A 15,173-nucleotide genomic window follows, 5' to 3' on the forward strand; every position below is an offset into this window, starting at 1 on the left:
TCCCTATGAGCACCAACACCGAGTCATGGAGTATTCAGGTACAGTCAAGTACCATGGAGTTCCTCAAGATGCTATCAAGTGCATGTTGTACACATTCTCTCTCCGAGATGATGCTCGTGCTTGGTATCGATCCTTGCCATCAAGATCATTCAGTTGGAACAAGATATCACAAGATTTCTTGGATAAATATTTCCCACTACACAAGCAGTCCGCAATTCGAGATGAGATCTTCAGCTTCGTTCAGCGTGAAGGCGAGAGTTTGTATGATGTTTGGGAGAGATACAAGGCTTTATTCAGGAGATGTCCTAACCACGGGCTCGAGAGATGGTTAGAGTTGTAGATATTCTATAGAGGATTGACTTCGGACACTCGATCTTACGTCGATATGGCAGCGGGTGGAGATATTACAAACAAGACACTTGATGATGCTTTTTTGCTGATTGAGAGCATAGCTTTCCACCAACTTCAGTGGTATAGTGAGAGACCCAGCTCAGATTTGTTGGTTTGCTGTCACCACACTTCAACTCAGCAAGAATGTCTTACACAAAAGCCAGAACCAGTTTCTCTGTGTGACAAGATTGAGCTTTCATGGATTATCTTTGATGATGATGACACCAGCCTAGTTGACACACACACTGCAGATCATATGGATATTAGCATTCGAGATTCAGTTTTGCATTGTGATGATTCTTCCGTGGATGAACCAGAGCTGCAGTTAGTTGCTTTTGATATTGAGAAGTCACCTTTAGTTCATATTGATCATTTGCTGGTAGAGCCAGATATGGAGAAGTTCTCCTTCGATGATGTCAGCTGCATTGATTCCTCAACACTTGAGCCTGAGATGGAGAGCTTCATGGTTGATTATGATGAGGTGGATTCAGATGTCAAGGAGCCAAGCTCTACTATTTCACTTGTTGACACGAGTCCGGTGGAAATTTCGACAACCACACCTCACTTGATATCTTCAATTGAGGTAGTCCTGAAGCTTCTTCCTAACTATCTCAGGTATGATCTCAGCTTTCTCGACAAGATATGCCATATCATGGATACTGCCTATGCACCGTGCGATCTATTGATGATATCTATTTATCATATGCTCCATAGATATGCTTATGTGATAGGATACTCTATTGATGACTTAGAGGGCATTGTCCCTATCATTTGTATTGGCTTGTTTGTTGAGTGTTCTTTCAGGTTTACGCTTGTGCACCATTCATTGTGGGCTGACCAAGTTCGAGATGACATCCCATGGGATCCTGGTGGACCCAAAGCATGGCGATGAGGAGAAGCAATGGGGCACACACGAAGAAGAGTGAAGCTGGAGCATCCATGAGGAAGCAAAGGAGAATAGCTGCGGTTGGTGAGATGATCGAGCGAGTGCTACACCATCAAAGCCCAGTGAGCTATTTCATGACCCATTTCGAATATATCATCCATTGATACATGCTGAAATCAACTGCTATTTTGGTTGCTTGAGTCATTTCTTAAATATCGTCCCACTGAATTTTACCTTCGACATAGGGTGATTGATGTGAATATGTGAATTGAGTGTTGAATGCCTTGTAAACTAGTGACCTATACAATGCTTGCTTTGCTGAAAGTAGTGGAAGCTATTAGTTTTGAGTGCTCAAATCCCTAGTACACTAGAAAACTTAATCATTTTTTGCTTTTACCTTGATACACCTAGATCATCAAGTGTTAGATGCTGAATTTGTGCCAAGTGTGTTCCCATTTAGAGCAATCACTTAACCACTATGGATTAGCATGCTATGTTCTCTGGATCGGTAGCATGTGAACCAGAAATGGATGAGTGATGATTCTTGTTTCCTTATGTTTCATGCCATTGTAATTCCTTTGTTCAATATGTAATAATAAATAAGTCTGACTACCTATAGTAGCATGTCATGTTCCCTGGATCGGTGGCATGTGAAATCGGATTAGCTTGGGCAGTAATTAATAATAAACATGTAATTGTCGAACCAGGTGTATACCATTTTCTCGGGATCGGTGGTATGTTCCTTTGGGGAGACAAACAAAAACAAAAACTAATAATTGGTCGAGCCAGGTGTATACCATGTTCTCGGGATCGGTGGTATGTTCCTATGGTGAGACTAATAATAATATAATCATTTCTTTATCTCTGTAAATAAGTGATTTGATCACAAGATTTAATTCCAGTTCTTTTTGTTCTAGGGATCATGCTCTCTTTAGGAAGGATTTGGCACAGTCATCATTTAAACTTGTTGATCTTCTTTTATGATTGTAGAAGTTTTAAATGATTGAGTCTACTAGTATCCTACTACTTTGTAACACTCTTAACCATTAATTTTCACTAGCAAAGACCAAAAGCATGCATTGTTTGGAGATCTATTTTACCAGGACAATCTTTACTCAGCTCACTGTTCACATTCTTCCTCTTATCACATGCCTTTGCTTGAGGACAAGCAAAGATTTATGTGTGGGGGAACTTGATAAGCACATTTCATATACATCTTTTGGCACTTAAATATGCGGTTTATTGAGATATGACCATCAATTCTTGCTGTGAAATATTGAATACTTGCATGAAAATCATATAAAGAATCATTTACAAGTCATTTGTTTCTTTTGCAGAAAAGTGCGCAAAGGCACTATAAACTTCCAAGATCTGGACTAGGTGGCTAAGAGAATTAGTCAAGTGAAAAGAAGAGAAGGAGGAATGGACTTGTGTGTGATGATAAGAAGTAACCAGAGGGCTAGCCAAAGAAGGGAGGGACCAACTTGGGAAGAAAGAAGAGAAGTAGGAGGGCAAAATTGCAAAGTGGCAGATAAATCGTGACGGATCAAAATCCCTAGCACAGCCACCGATCCCCTTCGGGCCTGGCACTTCTCTCTCCCTCCCCTGCCTTCTTCTCCATCTCAGGCCGCCACCACGGCCAGGCCGGCGTGGTTGGTGCGCCACCAGCACCCAGCGCCACCCATCCACCATCTTCGCCGCCGCGCCACCGCACCAGTAGCCTCCATCACCCCTATCCACCGCAACATCCATCCATTTCAGCCGCCGCCGCGCCTAGATCCTTCCCCCTGCTGCCCGCTTCTCTCTTCTTCTCTCCAATCTTCTTCTCCTAACCCTTCTGCTCCTCCTTCCCTCGTCCTTGCTGCTGCACTCTCCCTCTCCTAGCGCTGCTGCTCCTCTCCCCTCGCCCCTACTGCTGCTACTCCACTTCCTCAAATCTTGCTGCTGCCTCTCTGAATCCTGCTTGCTGCCGCTCTCTACTGCTTCTACTCCATCTCCTTGCACTCCTGCTTCTTCTTGTTTTCTGAATCCCCAAACGCTGATGCTACTCCCTCGCCCCGCGAACCTATTGCTGCACCTTCCCCTTAACTCTCTCTGAACCCCCCTACTCCTCTTCACCTACAACTCTCCCTCATTCTCTAATTTCTGTAATTTTGAGTAGGGTAATGATCAATACTATGTAATGTTCAGTTTTGTTTAGTGTAGTATCCTACTGTTTGGTTCAGTTTCGAAATTGTATTATATAATGTTTGATTTGTATGTCCTCACTAGTTGATACCTTGTCACTTTGAGAAGTACTTCATCTGTCATACTTTGCTTAGTGAAATAATAATCTGCATATGTATGTGTTGTCCTGTGATGTATAAATATGTGTGTGTTTGTGATGGGAAAAATCTAGCCTCTGTCATATTATCTTGTTTCTTCTCTCTGTACTTGTTTTGTCATGTGACTTTCCTTTCGTGTAAGTTTCTATTGTCTCTATTAGCATGAAAATACCAAAAAGACAGTAAGTAAAATCTTAGTCTCCCTGTGCTTATTTTTGCATTTTCTTTGTCGACGATCTTTGGGAACGACCTTGTTAGTTTAGGTCTATATTTCCTTGCAATCATCATCTGAATTCTGTCACCTAGCTTTAGCCAAGCATTGTTGCCGTCGCCTAGTCCCTGTGGAGAACACGGCACTCGCAGTTCGGGCGAAATATCCCACTGTACTTACATTTGATCATTTTGGTGCCGTTGCCGGGGAGTAGCGTCGAACGATTGTGTGAAGCTATAGACTAGGCTTAGTATAGTTTTTCTTTAAATTTCCATTCAAATTTATTTCTATGCTTCTTTTACCTTTTTACTTTTGTTGCTTCGGCTTATTAGGATACTAACTTTCTGACTAGTGTTTACTGTTTATGAGTGTGTGTTGGAAATCTAAACTAATTGCAGGTTGTTCTATAGTTACACTCGGTTAAGATGGCATTGCTTCATGATCTTTGGATGCCCAAAAGTCAGTGCTATATCACAGGACCGGTTTGGCCAACTATTGAGGCAGAGAACTTCGACCTAAAACCTATTATTATTGCTTTGGTTCAACAACATCAGTTTGGAGGACTGCCTACTGAGGATCCCTATGAGCACCTACACCGAGTCATGGAGTATTCAGGTACAGTCAAGTACCATGGAGTTCCTCAAGATGCTATCAAGTGCATGCTGTACACATTCTCTCTCCGAGATGATGCTCGTGCTTGGTATCGATCCTTGCCATCAAGATCATTCAGTTGGAACAAGATATCACAAGATTTCTTGGATAAATATTTCCCACTACAGAAGCAGTCCGCAATTCGAGATGAGATCTTCAGTTTCGTTCAGCGTGAAGGCGAGAGCTTGTAGGATGCTTGGGAGAGATACAAGGCTTTATTCAGGAGATGTCCTAACCACGGGCTCGAGAGATGGTTAGAGTTTTAGATATTCTATAGAGGATTGACTTCGTACACTCGATCTTACGTTGATATGGCAGCGGGTGGAGCTATTACAAACAAGACACTTGATGATGCTTTTTTGCTGATTGAGAGCATAGCTTTCCACCAACTTCAGTGGTATAGTGAGAGACCCATCTCAGATTTGTTGGTTTGCTGTCACCACACTTCAACTCAGCAAGAATGTCTTACACAAAAGCCAGAACCAGTTTCTCTGTGTGACAAGATTGAGCTTTCATGGATTATCTTTGATGATGATGACACCAGCCTAGTTGACACACACACTGCAGATCATATGGATATTAGCATTCGAGATTCAGTTTTGCATTGTGATGATTCTTCCGTGGATGAACCAGAGCTGCAGTTAGTTGCTTTTGATATTGAGAAGTCACCTTTAGTTCATATTGATCATGTGCTGGTAGAGCCAGATATGGAGAAGTTCTCCTTCGATGATGTCAGCTGCATTGATTCCTCAACACTTGAGCCTGAGATGGAGAGCTTCATGGTTGATTATGATGAGGTGGATTCAGATGTCAAGGAGCCAAGCTCTACTATTTTCACTTGTTGACACGATTCCGATGGAAATTTCTACAACCACACCTCACTTGATATCTTCAATTGAGGTAGTCCTGAAGCTTCTTCCTAACTATCTCAGGTATGATCTCAGCTTTCTCGACAAGATATGCCATATCATGGATACTGCCTATGCACCGTGCGATTTATTGATGCTATCTATTTATCATATGCTCCATAGATATGCTTATGTGATAGGATACTCTATTGATGACTTAGAGGGCATTGTCCCTACCATTTGTATTGGCTTGTTTGTTGAGTGTTCTTTCAGGTTTACGCTTGTGCACCATTCATTGTGGGCTGACCAAGTTCGAGATGACATCCCATGGGATCCTGGTGGACCCAAAGCATGGCGATGAGGAGAAGCAATGGGGCACACACGAAGAAGAGTGAAGCTGGAGAATCCATGAGGAAGCAAAGGAGAAGAGCTGCAGTTGGTGAGATGATCGAGCGAGTGCTACACCATCAAAGCCCGGTGAGCTGTTTCATGACCCATTTCGAATATATCATCCATTGATACATGCTGAAATCAATTGCTATTTGGGTTGCTTGAGTCATTTCTTAAATATCGTCCCACTGAATTTTACCTTCGACATAGGGTGATTGATGTGAATATGTGAATTGAGTGTTGAATGCCTTGTAAACTAGTGACCTATACAATGCTTGCTTTGCTGAAAGTAGTGGAAGCTATTAGTTTTGAGTGCTCAAATCCCTAGTACACTAGAAAACTTAATCATTTTTTGCTTTTACCTTGATACACCTAGATCATCAAGTGTTAGATGCTGAATTTGTGCCAAGTGTGTTCCCATTTAGAGCAATCACTTAACCACTATGGATTAGCATGCTATGTTCTCTGGATCGGTAGCATGTGAACCAGAAATGGATGAGTGATGATTCTTGTTTCCTTATGTTTCATGCCATTGTAATTCCTTTGTTCAATATGTAATAATAAATAAGTCTGACTACCTATAGTAGCATGTCATGTTCCCTGGATCGGTGGCATGTGAAATCGGGTTAGCTTGGGCAGTAATTAATAATAAACATGTAATTGTCGAACCAGGTGTATACCATGTTCTCGGGATCGGTGGTATGTTCCTTTGGGGAGACAAACAAAAACAAAAACTAATAATTGGTCGAGCCAGGTGTATACCATGTTCTCCGGATCGGTGGTATGTTCCTATGGTGAGACTAATAATAATACAATCATTTCTTTATCTCTGTAAATAAGTGATTTGATCACAAGATTTAATTCCAGTTCTTTTTGTTCTCGGGATCATGCTCTCTTTAGGAACCATTTGGCACAGTCATCATTTAAACTTGTTGATCTTCTTTTATGATTGTAGAAGTTTTAAATGATTGAGTCTACTAGTATCCTACTACTTTGTAACACTCTTAACCATTCATTTTCACTAGCAAAGACCAAAAGCATGCATTTTTTGGAGATCTATTTTACCAGGACATTCTTTACTCAGCTCACTGTTCACATTCTTGCTCTTGTCACATGCCTTTGCTTGAGGACAAGCAAAGATTTAAGTGTGGGGGAACTTGATAAGCACATTTCATATACATCTTTTGGCACTTAAATATGTGGCTTATTGAGATATGACCATCAATTCTTGCTGTGAAATATTGAATACTTGTATGAAAATCATATAAAGAATCATTTACAAGTCATTTGTTTCTTTTGCAGAAAGGTGCGCAAAGGCACTATAAACTTCCAAGATCTGGACTAGGTGGCTAAGAGAATTAGTCAAGTGAAAAGAAGAGAAGGAAGAAAGGACTTGTGTGTGATGATAAGAGCTAACAAGAGGGGCTAGCCAAAGAAGAGAGGGACCAACTTGGGAAGAAAGAAGAGAAGTAGGAGGGCAAAATTGCAAAGTGGCAAATCAGATCGTGAGGGATGAAAATCCCTAGCACAACCACCGATCCCCTTCAGGCCTGGCACTTCTCTCTCCCTCCCCTGCCTTCTTCTCCATCTCAGGCCGCCGCCACGGCCAGGCCGGCGTGGTAGGTGCGTCACCAGCACCCAGCGCCACCCACCCACCATCTTCGCCGCCGCGCCACCGCACCAGCAGCCTCCATCACCCCCATCCACCGCAACATCCATCCATTTCAGCTGCCGCCGCGCCTAGATCCTTCCCCCTGCTGCCCGCTTCTCTCTTCTTCTCTCCAATCTTCTTCTCTTAACCCTTCTGCTCCTCCTTCCCTCGTCCTTGCTGCTGCTCTCTCCCTCTCATAGCGCTGCTGCTCCTCTCCCCTCGCCCCTACTGCTGCTACTCCACTTCCTCATCAAATCTTGCTGCTGCTTCTCTGAATCCTTCTTGCTGCCGCTCTCTACTGCTTCTACTCCATCTCCTTGCACTCCTGCTTCTTCTTGTTTTCTGAATCCCCAGACGCTGATGCTACTCTCTCGCCCCGCGAACCTATTACTGCACCTTCTCCTTAACTCTCTCTGAACCCCCTACTCCTCTTCACCTACAACTCTCTCTCATTCTCTAATTTCTGTAATTTTGAGTAGTGTAATGATCAATACTATGTAATGTTCAATTTTGTTAAGTGTAGTATCCTACTGTTTGGTTCAGTTTCGGAGTTATATTATATAATGTTTGATTTGTATGTCCTCACTAGTTGATACCTTGTCACTTTGAGAAGTACTTCATCTGTCATACTTTGCTTAGTGAAATAATAATCTGCATATGTATGTGTTGTCCTGTGATGTATAAATATGTGTGTGTTTGTGATGGGCAAAATCTAGCCTCTGTCATATTATCTTGTTTCTTCTCTCTGTACTTGTTTTGTCATGTGACTTTCCTTTCGTGTAAGTTTCTATTGTCTCTATTAGTATGAAAATACCAAAAAGACAGTAAGTAAAATCTTAGTCTCCCTGTGCTTATTTTTGCATTTTCTTTGTCGACGATCTTTGGGAACGACCTTGTTAGTTTAGGTCTATATTTCCTTGCAATCATCATCTGAATTCTATCACCTAGCTTTAGCCGAGCAGTGTTGCCATCGCCTAGTCCCTGTGGAGAACACGACACTCGCAGTTCGGGCGAAATATCCCGCTGTACTTACATTTGATCATTTTGGCGCCGTTGCCGGGGACTAGCGTCAAACGATTGTGTGAAGCTATAGACTAGGCTTAGTATAGTTTTTCTTTAAATTTCCATTCAAATTTATTTCTATGCTTCTTTTACCTTTTTACTTTTTGTTGCTTCGGCTTATTAGGATACTAACTTTCTGACTAGTGTTTACTGTTTATGAGTGTGTGTAGGAAATCTGGACTAATTGCAGGTTGTTCTATAGTTACACTCGGTTAAGATGGCATTGCTTCGTGATCTTTGGATGCCCAAAAGTCAGTGCTATATCACAGGACCGGTTTGGCCAACTATTGAGACAGAGAACTTTGACGTAAACCTATTCTTATTGCTTTGGTTCAACAACATCAGTTTGGAGGACTGCCTACTGAGGATCCCTATGAGCACCTACACCGAGTCATGGAGTATTCAGGTACAGTCAAGTACCATGGAGTTCCTCAAGATGCTATCAAGTGCATGCTGTTCACATTCTCTCTCCAAGATGATGCTCGTGCTTGGTATCGATCCTTTCCATCAAGATCATTCAGTTGGAACGAGATATCACAAGCTTTCTTGGATAAATATTTCCCACTACACAAGCAGTCCGCAATTCGAGATGAGATCTTCAGCTTTGTTCAGCGTGAAGGCGAGAGCTTGTAGGATGCTTGGGAGAGATACAAGGCTTTATTCAGGAGATGTCCTAACCACGGGCTCGAGAGATGGTTAGAGTTTTAGATATTCTATAGAGGATTGACTTCGTACACTCGATCTTACGTTGATATGGCAGCGGGTGGAGCTATTACAAACAAGACACTTGATGATGCTTTTTTGCTGATTGAGAGCATAGCTTTCCACCAACTTCAGTGGTATAGTGAGAGACCCAGCTCAGATTTGTTGGTTTGCTGTCACCACACTTCAACTCAGCAAGAATGTCTTACACAAAAGCCAGAACCAGTTTCTCTGTGTGACAAGATTGAGCTTTCATGGATTATCTTTGATGATGATGACACCAGCCTAGTTGACACACACACTGCAGATCATATGGATATTAGCATTCGAGATTCAGTTTTGCATTGTGATGATTCTTCCGTGGATGAACCAGAGCTGCAGTTAGTTGCTTTTGATATTGAGAAGTCACCTTTAGTTCATATTGATCATGTGCTGGTAGAGCCAGATATGGAGAAGTTCTCCTTCGATGATGTCAGCTGCATTGATTCCTCAACACTTGAGCCTGAGATGGAGAGCTTCATGGTTGATTATGATGAGGTGGATTCAGATGTCAAGGAGCCAAGCTCTACTATTTTCACTTGTTGACACGATTCCGGTGGAAATTTCTACAACCACACCTCACTTGATATCTTCAATTGAGGTAGTCCTGAAGCTTCTTCCTAACTATCTCAGGTATGATCTCAGCTTTCTCGACAAGATATGCCATATCATGGATACTGCCTATGCACCGTGCGATTTATTGATGCTATCTATTTATCATATGCTCCATAGATATGCTTATGTGATAGGATACTCTATTGATGACTTAGAGGGCATTGTCCCTACCATTTGTATTGGCTTGTTTGTTGAGTGTTCTTTCAGGTTTACGCTTGTGCACCATTCATTGTGGGCTGACCAAGTTCGAGATGACATCCCATGGGATCCTGGTGGACCCAAAGCATGGCGATGAGGAGAAGCAATGGGGCACACACGAAGAAGAGTGAAGCTGGAGAATCCATGAGGAAGCAAAGGAGAAGAGCTGCAGTTGGTGAGATGATCGAGCGAGTGCTACACCATCAAAGCCCGGTGAGCTGTTTCATGACCCATTTCGAATATATCATCCATTGATACATGCTGAAATCAATTGCTATTTGGGTTGCTTGAGTCATTTCTTAAATATCGTCCCACTGAATTTTACCTTCGACATAGGGTGATTGATGTGAATATGTGAATTGAGTGTTGAATGCCTTGTAAACTAGTGACCTATACAATGCTTGCTTTGCTGAAAGTAGTGGAAGCTATTAGTTTTGAGTGCTCAAATCCCTAGTACACTAGAAAACTTAATCATTTTTTGCTTTTACCTTGATACACCTAGATCATCAAGTGTTAGATGCTGAATTTGTGCCAAGTGTGTTCCCATTTAGAGCAATCACTTAACCACTATGGATTAGCATGCTATGTTCTCTGGATCGGTAGCATGTGAACCAGAAATGGATGAGTGATGATTCTTGTTTCCTTATGTTTCATGCCATTGTAATTCCTTTGTTCAATATGTAATAATAAATAAGTCTGACTACCTATAGTAGCATGTCATGTTCCCTGGATCGGTGGCATGTGAAATCGGGTTAGCTTGGGCAGTAATTAATAATAAACATGTAATTGTCGAACCAGGTGTATACCATGTTCTCGGGATCGGTGGTATGTTCCTTAGGGGAGACAAACAAAAACAAAAACTAATAATTGGTCGAGCCAGGTGTATACCATATTCTCGGGATCGGTGGTATGTTCCTATGGTGAGAATAATAATAATAATATAATCATTTCTTTATCTCTGTAAATAAGTGATTGGATCACAAGATTTAATTCTAGTTCTTTTTGTTCTCGGGATCATGCTCTCTTTAGGAACCATTTGGCACAGTCATCATTTAAACTTGTCGATCTTCTGTTATCATTGTAGAAGTTTTAAATGATTGAGTCTACTAGTATCCTACTGCTTTGTAACACTCTTAACCATTCATTTTCACTAGCAAAGACCAAAAGCATGCATTGTTTGGAGATCTATTTTACCAGGACATTCTTTACTCAGCTCACTGTTCACATTCTTGCTCTTGTCACATGCCTTTGCTTGAGGACAAGCAAAGATTTAAGTGTGGGGGAACTTGATAAGCACATTTCATATAGATCTTTTGGCACTTAAATATGCGGTTTATTGAGATATGACCATCAATTCTTGCTGTGAAATATTGAATACTTGCATGAAAATCATATAAAGAATCATTTACAAGTCATTTGTTTCTTTTGCGGAAAAGTGCGCAAAGGCCCTATAAACTTCCAAGATCTTGACTAGGTGGCTAAGAGAATTAGTCAAGTGAAAAGAAGAGAAGGAAGAATGGACTTGGGTGTGATGATAAGAAGTAACCAGAGGGGCTAGCCAAAGAAGAGAGGGACCAACTTGGGAAGAAAGAAGAGAAGTAGGAGGGCAAAATTGCAAAGTGGTAGGTGCGCCACCAGCACCCAGCGCCACCCATCCACCATCTTCGCCGCCGCGCCACCGCACCAGCAGCCTCCATCACCCCCATCCACCGCAACATCCATCCATTTCAGCCACCGCCGTGCCTAGATCCTTCCCCCTGCTGCTCGCTTCTCTCTTCTTCTCTCCAGTCTTCTTCTCCTAACCCTTCTGCTCCTCCTTCCCTCGTCCTTGCTGCTGCTCTCTCCCTCTCCTAGAGCTGCTGCTCCTCTCCCCTCGCCCCTACTGCTACTACTCCACTTCCTCAAATCTTGCTGCTGCTTCTCTGAATCCTTCTTGCTGCCACTCTCTACAACTTCTACTCCATCTCCCTGCACTCCTACTTCTTCTTGTTTTCTGAATCCCCAAACGCTGCTGCTACTCCCTCGCCCCGCGAACCTATTGCTGCACCTTCTCCTCAACTCTCTCCGAACCCCCTACTCCTCTTCACCTACAACTCTCTCTCATTCTCTAATTTCTGTAATTTTGAGTAGCGCAATGATCAATACTATGTAATGTTCAATTTTGGTAAGTGTAGTATCCTACTGTTTGGTTCAGTTTCGAAGTTGTATTTTATAATGTTTGATTTGTATGTCCTCACTAGTTGATACCTTGTCACTTTGAGAAGTACTTCATCTGTCATACTTTGCTTAGTGAAATAATAATCTGCATATGTATGTGGTGTCCTGTGATGTATAAATATGTGTGTGTTTGTGATGGCAAAAATCTAGCCTCTGTCATATTATCTTGTTTCTTCTCTCTGTACTTGTTTTGTCATGTGACTTTCCTTTCATTTTAGTTTCCGTTGTCTCTAGTAGTATGAAAATACCAAAAAGACAGTGAGTAAAATCTTAGTCTCCCTGTGCTTATTTTTGCATTTTCTTTGTCGACGATCTTTGGGAACGACCTTGTTAGTTTAGGTCTATATTTCCTCGCAATCATCATCTGAATTCTGTCACCTAGCTTTAGCCGAGCATTGTTGCCGTCGCCTAGTCCCTGTGGAGAACACGACACTCGCAGTTTGGGCGAAATATCCCGTTGTACTTACATTTGATCACTAATGATAAAGATGAATTGATCCCACAAAGAATTGTTACAGGTTATAGAATTGTAATTGACTTCCGCAAATTAAATAAAGCTACTAGAAAGGATCATTACCCTTTACCTTTTATTGATCAAATGCTAGATGGTTATTCTGGTTTCTCTCAAATACCTGTGTCAAAAGAGGATCAGGATAAGACCACTTTTGCTTGCCCTTTCGGTACCTTTGCTTATAGACGTATGCCTTTTGGCTTATGTAATCCACCTGCTACCTTTCAAAGATGTATGACTGCTATATTCTCTGACTTTTGTGAAAAGATTGTTGAGGTTTTCATGGATGATTTTTCTGTGTATGGAACTTCTTTTGATGATTGTTTAAGCAACCTTGATCGAGTCTTGTAGAGATGTGAAGACACTAAACTTGTCTTGAATTGGGAGAAGTGACACTTTATGGTTAATGAAGGTATTGTCTTGGGGCATAAGATTTCTGAAAGAGGTATTGCAGTTGATAAAGCTAAAGTTGATGCTATTGAAAAGATGTCGTGTCCCAACACACCAAAGGTATAAGAAGTTCCCACGGTCATGCCGGTTTTTATAGGAGGCTCATTAAAGACTTCTAAAAAAATTCTGTAGCGACCAGACCTCAAATGGTCTGTGCTGCTGTGCACCAGTGTCATCCCTGGATCAGTAATGCTGACACGCACAGTACAAATGGAGGATTTATAACAGAGTAGCAATCACACATTTATTACATCGAATATCTCCGAGGAGATTAAGTATGATAAACATGGCTTAAGGCCATCTAATAACGATAACAGCGGAAGACTTGGAAGATAAGTGAGTCCATCAACACCAGCGGCATCACTGAGTATAAGACCACGACCTAAGGCAACTTACTCGTCGTCTGAAAAGTCTGCAACATGAAACGTTGCAGCCCGAGAACGGGTCAGCACATAGAATATGCTGGCAAAGTAACACATAGAGAATAATGAACAATAATAATGCTATACTACATGCATATATGGCTGGTGGAAAGCTCTATGGTTAAAGTTTTGCGAAAAGCCAATTTTTCCCTACTACAAAGGTATAATTTTATTTAACTATCATGGTGGTTGTTAAACATTGAGAAGGTACCTCCAACTCAATCCCAATTAAGTGTCATCATTAACCCAACAAAATTAATTAAAAGTAACATGGTGATGAGATTCAAATGATAATCCAGGTACTAGATACTCAAGTTGTCCATAACCAGGGACACGGCTAACCATGATTAGTTGGTACACTCTGCAGAGGTTTGCGCACTTTTCCCCACAAGACTCGATCGCCTCCGCTTGATTCTCGCACTGCATGATGTTTGAGAAACGGATGACCGAGACACAGTCTTTCAGGAACAATCACTCTTTACTCCGGGTGGACCGGTACACCTACTTTCCCCTACATCTGCTAGCCCACCTCTTCAAGAGATCATGTAACCTACTCAACTATGCTAGATCCCATAATAGCTTGTGGCTGCACACGGAAGTTTCTAGCATGAATAATCTTATGATCCCTTTGAGCCTGGGTGGCAGACCTTATAAAATCAGACAACACTGGGTTCTCTCAGGTGCCTCAATCCACCCAGATGTGAGTTTTAGTTGCCACCTTAAGTTGAACCATTAATAAACATCTCACATCTGTCATGAATATCTCTCAAACCCAATCCACGTCTATGAGCATAGCATGGCAATAATAAAAGCAACGTAGAAGTAACTCCCAACGGTTTGATAAGAAAACAGGTAATAGGTACTACCTCAACTACTTCCCAGCTCCCACAATTTAATCAGATCATAATCATGCAATTGTTTGAGGAATAGATCTAATGCAATAAAACTGGGTATGGAAAGGTATGATCAAAGTGTTACTTGCCTTGCTGATGATCCGCAAAACCTAGCGATTCGAAGTAACAAGCGGCACACTTCGGGTACTCTATCACAAACAAAAAAACATACATTCAGTACTCATCTAATGCACAGGTAAAACTCGAATGAAAGATCCAACCAGAAAGTTCAACTTAAGAACTCCGGTTTGCAAAAAGAATCAACTCGAAAGAAACAACGAAAGTCAAACAGCGAAAGAAAGAAGCTTCGTTTACTAATCTGGATCTAGGTCAAATTTTACTGTAGCAAAAACTTGTTTGAGTAGGTTAAACGGAAAGAGAATTTCGAGACGAAACTCTAGGCGCATGAATCGCCTGATTCCGATAAACGAGCGAGAAGTTAAACAGAAACGAAGATTCCATCAGAAATCGAATCTGAGATAATCGTAGAAAAAAATCCGGCGAAAAAGAAAAACAGACGAACGGTTAAAGAACGGACGTTCGTTAACAGAGAAAAACCGACGAACGCGTTCGTTAAAACGAACGGTTCGGTAAACGCTCGCAAAATAATAAAACCGAAAAAAAACCGATCTACGGTTTTTTTTTAACAAAACCGGCGTTGAACGGGGCAGGCAGTACCTCGTCGGGGCGGGGGTTCCGGCGGGGCTCCGGCG

At 41.8% G+C, this 15,173-nt stretch overlaps 3 non-coding genes across 3 annotated transcripts; all 3 read right to left on the minus strand.

Annotated features, from left to right (window-relative positions):
• Window positions 1-214: 214 nt before the first annotated feature.
• Window positions 215-318, minus strand: LOC123171673 (small nucleolar RNA R71). The gene has a single exon (XR_006485350.1). It is a non-coding gene; the product is annotated as a small nucleolar RNA R71 (small nucleolar RNA).
• A 4,284-nt stretch (window positions 319-4,602) lies between these two features.
• Window positions 4,603-4,706, minus strand: LOC123171670 (small nucleolar RNA R71). The gene has a single exon (XR_006485347.1). It is a non-coding gene; the product is annotated as a small nucleolar RNA R71 (small nucleolar RNA).
• A 4,289-nt stretch (window positions 4,707-8,995) lies between these two features.
• Window positions 8,996-9,099, minus strand: LOC123171671 (small nucleolar RNA R71). Its single transcript, XR_006485348.1, has one exon. It is a non-coding gene; the product is annotated as a small nucleolar RNA R71 (small nucleolar RNA).
• Window positions 9,100-15,173: the final 6,074 nt, after the last annotated feature.

This window comes from Triticum aestivum, chromosome 7D (assembly GCF_018294505.1).
Source record: "Triticum aestivum cultivar Chinese Spring chromosome 7D, IWGSC CS RefSeq v2.1, whole genome shotgun sequence".
Lineage (NCBI taxonomy): Eukaryota > Viridiplantae > Streptophyta > Magnoliopsida > Poales > Poaceae > Triticum > Triticum aestivum.